The sequence below is a fragment of the Macaca mulatta genome, chromosome 4, assembly GCF_049350105.2.
Source record: "Macaca mulatta isolate MMU2019108-1 chromosome 4, T2T-MMU8v2.0, whole genome shotgun sequence".
Classification (NCBI taxonomy): domain Eukaryota; kingdom Metazoa; phylum Chordata; class Mammalia; order Primates; family Cercopithecidae; genus Macaca; species Macaca mulatta.
Window position 1 is genome coordinate 178,178,916 of NC_133409.1, and position 8,716 is coordinate 178,187,631.

General features: G+C 42.7%; 1 long non-coding RNA gene across 3 annotated transcripts in view; it reads right to left on the reverse strand.

Moving 5' to 3' along the window:
* Window positions 1-557: 557 nt before the first annotated feature.
* LOC106997781 (uncharacterized) overlaps window positions 558-8,716 on the reverse strand; it is a 47,178-nt gene continuing 39,019 nt past the window's right edge. Inside the window, exon 4 of one of the 3 annotated variants that reach the window (XR_013416838.1) lies at window positions 558-870. This is a non-coding gene — a long non-coding RNA (uncharacterized LOC106997781). The remainder of the gene's footprint in view (window positions 871-8,716) is intronic. The other 2 variants (XR_013416841.1, XR_003729158.2) reach the window with 2 other exon arrangements.

An 8,716-nucleotide genomic window follows, 5' to 3' on the forward strand; every position in this document is an offset into this window, starting at 1 on the left:
ATAAATAAATAAATAAATAAAATAAAATGGGATCCCACAGATTCACAATTAAAATAGTTAATATAGCCTTATGTAAGTTAAAACAGGGCTTTCAAGGATTAAAACTTATGTAGTATACACCTAAAAGAAAGGAAATCAATATATGGAAGAGATTCTGCACTCCACGTCTAGTGCAGCACTCTTCATAATCATCAAAATTTGGCCAGGTGCAGTGGCTCACATCTGTAATCCCAGCACTTTGGGAGGCTGAGGCAGGCAGATCACTTGAGGCCAGGAGTTTGAGACCAGCCCTGCCAACATGGTGAAATATTGTCTCTACCGAAAATACAGAAAATATCTGGGCGTGGTGGCACACGCCTGTAGTCCTAGCTAATCAGGAGGGTGAGGCAGGAGAATTGCTTAAACATGGGAGGCAGAGGTTGCAGTGAGCCGAGATCATACCCATCAACAGATGAACGAAGAAAGAAAACGTGACACACACACACACACACACACACACTAGAATATTACACAGCCATAGAAAGGAATGAAATCTTGTCATTTGCAGTAATGTAATTTGGATGGAGCTGGAGGCTGTTATCCCAAGTAAAATAACTCAGAAACAGAAAATCAAATACTACATGTTCTCAATCACGTGGAACTGAAGAAAGTGGATCTCATGAAGATATACTCTATCCAGCAGTTACCAGAGGCCAGGAGGGGTCGTGGGAAGCAGGGACGGGTGAAAAGAGGTTAACGGGTACAAAAATACAAGTAGCTAGACACAGTGGCTCACACCTTTAATCTCAGCACTTTGGGAGGCCAAGGTGGGTGGATCACTTGAGTTCAGGAGTTTGAGACCAGTCTGGGCAACATAGCAAGACTCCATCTCTACAAAAAACACAAAATTTAAAAATATATTTAAGAAATTAATGCTGACAGATCAATTAGATAGCCATGTATAAAAAGAAAATCTTGAAACATATCCTAAACTGCCCACAAAAATCAATTTCAGAAGGAATGTAGCTTTAAATGTAAATATTAAAAAATAAAATAAATTATTTTTATAACTTTGAGTAGGGAAATATTTTTAAAACAGATCACAAAAACCAATAGCTGTAAAGGAAAAGATTGATAAGTTAGGCCACATTCAAATTAATAATTTTTATTTATCAAAAGACACCATCAAGAAAGTGAAGAGGCAAGTTTTAGTGTGGGAGAAAATATATACACAAATAATTGACAAAGGGATCACATCTAGAATGTGCAGAGAACTCCTATAAATAATAAGAAAAAGACAATAGAAACATGAGTAGAAGGCAGAATAGATAATTTACAAAAAAAAAAAAAACCAAATGTGTTCAATTTCCTTAATAATCATGTAAATGCAAATTAAAATCAATGAGATATCACCACACATCCTCCAGAACAGCTAAAATAAAAGAGACTGATGGGGATTTCTGGCAAGATATCTGAATAGGAACAGCTCCGGTCTGCAACTCCCAGCAAGATCAATGAAGAAGATGGGTTATTTCTGCATTTCCACCTGAGGAGCCTGGTTCATCTCACTGGGACTGGTTGGACCGTGGGTGTAGCCCACAGAGGGTGAGCCAAAGCAGCGCGAGGTGATGCCTCACCTGGGAAGTGCAAGGGGTTGGGGGATTTCCCTTTCCTAGCCAATGGAAGCCATGAGAGACTGTACCAGGAGGAACAGTACACTACCGCCCAGATACTGTGCTTTTCCCACAGTCTGCAACCGGCAGACCAGGAGATTCCCTCTGGTGCCTGACTTGGTGGGTCCAACACCCATGGAGCCCAGCAAGCTGAGATCAGCTGGCTTGAAATTCTCACTGCTAGTGCAGCAGTCTGAGATCAACCTGGGCTGCTGGAGCTCGGAGCAGGGAGGGACATCCACCATTGCTGAGGCTTGAGTAGGCAGTTTTATGCTCACAGTGTAAACAAAGCCTCCAGGAAGTTTGAACTGGGTGGAGCCCACCACACTTAGCAAGGCAATGGCCTCTCTAGATTCCACGTCTGTGAGCAGGACATCTCTGAACAAAAGGCAGCAGCCCCAGTCAGGGACTTATAGATAAAACCCCCATCTCAATGGGACAGAGCACCTAGGGGAAGGGGCAGCTGTGAGCACAGCTTCGGCAGACTTAAACGACCCTGCCTGGCAGCTCTTAAGAGAGAAGTGGTTCTCCCAGCACAGTGTTCAAGCTCTGATACCAGACAGACTGCCTCCTCAAGTGTGTCCCTGACCCTCATGTAGCCTGACTGGCAGACACCTCCCAGTAGGGGCCAACAGACACCTCATACAGGAGAGTTCTGGCTGGCATGTGGCAAGTGACCCTCTGGGATGAAGCTTCCAGATGAAGGATCAGGCAGCAATCTTTCCTGTTCTGCAGCCTCTGTTGGTGATACCCAGGCAAACAGGGTCTGGAGTGGACCTCCAGCAAACTCCAACAGACCTGCAGCTGAGAGGCCTGACTGTTAGAAGGAAAACTAACAAACAGAAAAGAATAGCATCAACATTAACAAAAAAGGACATCCACACAAAAACCCCATCCGTAGGTCACCAACATCAAAGACCAAAAGTAGATAAAACCAAAAAGATGGGGAGAAACAAGCACAGAAAGGCTGAAAATTCCAAAAAGCAGAATGCCTCTCTTCCTCCAAAGTATTACAATTCCTCGCCAGCAAGGGAACAAAACTGGAGGAAGAATGAGTTTGAAGAATTGACAGAAGTAGGCTTCAGAAGGTTGGTAATAACAGACTCCTCTGAGCTAAATGGGCATGTTCTAATCCATTGCAAGGAAGTTAATAACCTTGAAGAAAGATTAGATGAATTGCTAACTAGAATAAGCAGTGTAGAGAAGACTATAAATGACCTGATGGAACTGAAAAACACAGCACAAGAACTTCGTGAAGCATACACAAGCTTCAATAGCTGAATTGATCATATGGAAGAAAGGATATCAGTGATTGAATATCGACTTAATGAAATAAAGCAAGAAGACAAGATCAGAGAAAAAAAGAGTGAGAAGAAACCAACAAAGCCTCCAAGAAATATGGGATCCCAGTGGTTGGGCACAGTAGTTCACACTTGTAATCCTAACACTTTGGGAGGCTGAGGCAGGCAGATCACCTGAGGTCAGGAGTTCAAGACCAGCTTGGCCAACATGGCGGAGAATCGCTTGAACCCGAGAGGCAGAGGTTGCAGTGAGCCGAGATCACACCACTGCACTCCAGCCTGGACAACAGATGGAGACTCCCTCTCAAAAAATAAATAAATAAATAAATAAATAATAAAAATAATAAAATGGAATCCCACAGATTCACAATTAAAATAGTTAATATAGCCTTATGTAAGTTAAAACAGGGCTTTCAAGAATTAAAACTTATGTAGTATACACCTAAAAGAAAGGAAATCAATATATGGAAGACATTCTGCACTCCACGTCTAGTGCAGTACTCTTCATAATCACCAAAATTTGGCCAGGTGCAGTGGCTCACATCTGTAATCCCAGCTTCCAGAGATGACACTTTTAAGTCCAGAGCATGAAGGCCCTGAATCACCTCAACATTGTGAAACTATTGGAGGTGCTGGAAACCTGGGAACACTCTTCCTGGTCATGGCTGCTGCTAGTGAAGGAGAAGGTCAAGGCCCACTTACTGGGCCATGACCGCATGAAGAGAAAGAAACTAGAGACAAACTCTACCCGATGGGATCCACTGGGCAGTACTGCCACAAGAACAGGAGTGTTCACAGAGACTTAAAGCCAGAGAACCTACTTTTGGATGTTGACCTGAACATCAAGGTTGCAGATGTTGGCTTCAACAATGAGTTCACCTTAGGAAACAACCTAGATACCTTCTGTGTCAGTACTCCTTATGCCATCCTGGAACTCTTCCTGGATCAAAAGTAGCATAGCTCTGTGGTAGATGGGGGCAGCCTGGAAGTTATTCTCTACCCCATGGTCATCAGGTCCCTGCCTTTGAATGGGATAAACTTTGGGAGCTGCAGGAGCAGGCACTGAGCAGAACATATCATATTTATTTTTGCATGTTCATGGAGTGTGAGAACTTGCTTTGAAACATAGTAAACATTGTTACATACATTAAAACATGTAAACTATATCAAAATAGCACATTGTGTCCCATAATGTATACTATTAATATTTGTCAGTTAAAATTAAAATTTTAAAAAGACACTATCAACTAAGTAAAAAAGCAACCCACAGAATGGAGAAAATATTTGCAAATGATATATCTGATAAGGGATAACGGAGTTTGTTGTTAACATTCTGGATATTAATCCCTTCATAATAAGCTTCCCAAGGCCGTGGGAGCCTACTCTTGCAAAAGAAAAACCCGCTGAGATCTCATAATCCCTTCATAATAAGAAATTAATATACAGAATGTACAGAGAATTCCTAACATTCAACAACAACAACAACAACAACAACAAAAAAGATTTAAAACTGGGCAAGGACTTGAATAGAACTTTCTCTAAAGAAGATTTACAAATGGCCAATAAGCATGTGAAAAGATGCTCAGCATCACTAATATTAGGAAATGCAAATCAAAACTACAATCAGATACCACCTCACATCTATTAGGATGGCAGCTATCAAAAAACCAGATGTTGGTGAGGATGTGAAGTTGGAACCCTTGAGCACTGTTAATGGGTATGTAAAATGGTGCAGTCACTATGGAAAACAGCATGAAAGATTGTTCAAAAAATTAAAAATAGAATTACCATATGATCCAGCAATTCCACTTCTAGGTATACACCTGATACAGTTTGGCCATGTCCCCACCCAAATCTCATCCTGAATTGTAGTTTCCATAATCCCCACATGTCATGGGAAGGACCTGGTGGGAAGTAATTGAATCATGGGAGCAGTTTATCCCATACTATTCTCATGATAGTAAGTTCTCATGAGATCTGATGGTTTTATAAGGGGCTTCCCCTTCGTTTGGCCCTCATTCTTTTCCTTCCTGCTGCCATATGAAGAAAGATGTGTTTGCTTCCCCTTCTTTCATGATTGTAAGTTTCCTGAGGCCTCCCCAGCCATGCTGAACTATGGGTAGATTAAACGTCTTTTCTTTATAAATTACCCAGTCTCAGGTATGTTTTTATTAGCAGTGTGAGAACAAAGTAATACAGTAAATTATTATTGGGTCGTGAGTTGCTGCTGTAAAGATACCTGAAATGTGGAAGCAGCTTTGGAACTTTTGGTAGTGAGTTGCTGCTGTAAGATTCCTGAAATGTGGAAGCAACTTTGGAACTTTTGGTAGTGAGATGCTGCTGTAAAGATACTTGAAATGTGGAAGCAACTTTGAACTGCGTAACAGGCAGAGGTTGGAACAGTTTGGAAAGCTCAGTAGTCAGGAAGATGTGGGAAAGTTGGGCACTTCTTAGAGACTCATTGAATAGCTTTGATGGACACACTTATAGTGATATGGACAATGAAGTCTCTGCTGAGGTGGTCTCAGATGGAGATGAGGAACTTGTTGGAAACTAGGGTAAAGGTCATGCTTAGTATGCTTTAGCAACGATACTGGTGGCATTTTCCCCTGCCATAGAGATCTGTGGAACTTTGAACTTGAGAGAGATGACTTATTGTATTTGGTGGAAGAAATTTCTAAAAGGCAAAGCATTCAAGAGGAAGCAGAGTGGCCAGGCGCAGTGGCTCAAGCCTGTAATCCCAGCACTTTGGGAGGCCAAGATGGGTGGATCACGAGGTCAGGAGATCGAGACCATCCTGGCTAACATGGTGAAACCCCATCTCTACTAAAAAATACAAAAAAACTAGCCAGGCGAGGTGGTGGGCGCCTGTAGTCCCAGCTACTCAGGAGGCTGAGGCAGGAGAATGACATAAACCCGGGAGGCAGAGCTCGCAGTGAGCTGAGATCCAGCCACTGCATTCCAGCCCAGGCAACAGAGCGAGACTCTGTCTCAAAAAAAAAAAAAAAAAGGAAGCAGAGCATAAACATTTGGAAAATTTGCAGCCTGATGATGATAGAAAAGAAACCCCCCATTTTCTGGGGAGAAATTCAAGCCAGCTGCAAAATTTGCATAAGTAACAAGGAGCCAAATGTTAACTGCCAAGACAATGGGGAAAATGTCTCCAGGGCATGTCAGTCACCTTCACAGAAGCCCCTCCTATCACAGCCTTGGAGGCCTAGGAGGGAAAAATGGTTTCCTGAGCCAGGTCCAGGGCCCCCCTGCTGTGTGCAGCCTGAGGACTTCGTGCCCTGTGTCCCAACTGCTTTAGCCTGGCTAAAAAGGGCCAAGGTACAGTTAGGGCCATTGCTTCAGAGGTGGGCTCCCATAGCCTTAGGCAACTCCAGCCCTGTGGCTTTGCAGGGTGCAAGCCCCAAGACATGGCAGTTTCCATGTGGCGTTGGTCCTATAGGTGCACAGAAGACAAGAATTGAGGTTTGGGAACCTCCACCTAGATTTCAGAGGATGTATGGAAACACTTGGATGTCCAGGCAGAAGTCTGCTGCAGGGGTGGAGCCCTCATGGAGAACCTTTGCTAGGGCAGTGTGGAAGGGAAATATGGGGTCAGAGCCCCCACCACCGAGGCCCCACTGGCCCACTGCCTAGAGGAGCTGTGAGAAGGGGGCCACCATCCTCCAGACCCCAGAACGGTAGATCCACCAACAGCTTGCTCCATGTGCCTGGAAAAGCCACAGACACTCAACGCTAGCCCATGAAAGCAGTCAGAAGGGGGACTGTACTCTGCAAAGCCACAGAGGCAGAGCTGCCCAAGGCCATGGGAGCTCACCTCTTGCATCAGTCTGACCTGGATATGAGACATGGAGTCAAAGGAGATCATTTTGGAACTTTAGGGTTTAATGACTGCCCTATTGGATTTTGAACTTGCATGGGGCCTATAGCCCCTTTGTTTTGGCCAATTTCTCCCACTTGAAAGGGGTGTACTCACCCAATGCCTATATCCCATTTATATTTAAGAAGTAACTAACTGGCTTTTGAGTTTACAGGAGCATAGGCAGAAGATACTTGCCTTGTCTCAGATGAGACTTTGGACTTGGGCTTTTGAGTTAATGCTGAAATGAGTTAAGACTTTGGGGGACTGTTGGAAGGACAGGATTCTGTTTTGAAATGTGAGGACATGAGATTTGGGAGAGGCCAGCAGTGAAATTATATAGTTTGGCTGTGTCCCCACCCAAATCTCATCTTGAATTGTAGTTCCCATAATCCCCACATGTCATTGAAGGGACCTCATGGGAGATAATTGAATCATGGGAGTGGTTTCCCCATGCTATTCTTGTGCTAGTAAGTTCTCACTAGATGTGATGGTTTTGTAAGGGGTGTCCCCCTTTCCTTAGCTCTCATTCTTCTCCTTCCTGCTGCCATGTGAAGTAGGATGTGTTTGCTTCCCTTTCTGCCATGATTATAAGTTTCCTGAGGCCTCCCCAGCCATACTGAACTGAGTCAATCAAACCTCTTTCATTTATAAATTACCTAGTCTCCAGTATGTCTTTCTTTTATTTTTTAATCTTTTTATATTATTATGCTTTAAGTTATGGGGTACATGTGCAGAACTTGCAGGTTTGTTATATAGGTATACACATGCCATGGTGGTTTGCTGCACCCATCAACCTGTCATCTACATTCGGTATTTCTCCTAATGCTATCCTTCCCCTAGCCCCCGACCCCCTGACAGGTCCCATTGTGTGATGTTCCCCTCTCTGTGTCCATGTGTTCTCATTGTTCAACTCTCACTTATGAGTGAGAACATGTGGTGTTTGGATTTATCTTCTTGTCTTACTTTGCTAAGAATGATGGTTTCCAGTTTCATCCAAGTCCCTGAAAAGGACACGAACTCATCCTTTTTATGGCTGCATAGTATTCCATGGTGTATATGTGTCACATTTTCTTACCTAGTCTATCATTAATGGTCATTTGGGTTGGTTCCAAGTCTTTGCTATTGCGAACTGTGCCACAATAAACATACGTGTGCATGTGTCTTTATAGTAGAATAATTTATAATCTTTTGGGTATATACCCAGTAATGGGACTGCTGCGTCAAATGGCATTTCTGCTTCTAGATCCTTGAGGAATCACCACACTGTCTTCCACAATGGTCGAACTAATTTACACTCCCACCAATGGTATAAAACTGTTCCTGTTTCTCCACATCCTCTCCAGCATCTGTTCTTTCCTGACTTTTTAATGATCGCCATTCTAACTGATGTGAGATGGCATCTCATTGTGGTTTTGATTTGCATTTCTCTAATAAGCAGTGATGATGAGCTTTTTTTCATATGTTTGCTGGCTGAATAAATGTCTTCTTTTGAGAATTGTTTGTTCACATCCTTTGCACACTTTTTGATGGAGTTTGTTTTGTTCTTGTAAATTTGTTTAAGTTCTTTGTACATTCTCGATATTAGCCCTTTGTCAGATGGACAGATTATAAAAATTGTCTCCCATTCTGTAGGTTGCCTGTTCACTCTGATGATAGTTTTTTGGCTGTGCAGAAGCTCTTTAATTTAGTTAGATCCCATTTGTCAATTTTGGCTTTAGTTGGTATTGCTTTTGGTGCTTTAGTCATGAAGTCTTTTCCCATTACTATGTCCTGAACAGTATTGTCCTGAATGGTATTTTTCTAGGGTTTTTATGGTTTCAGGTCTTACATTTAAGTCTTTAATCTACCATGAGTCAATTTTTGTATAAGGTGTAAGGAAGGGATTCAGTTTC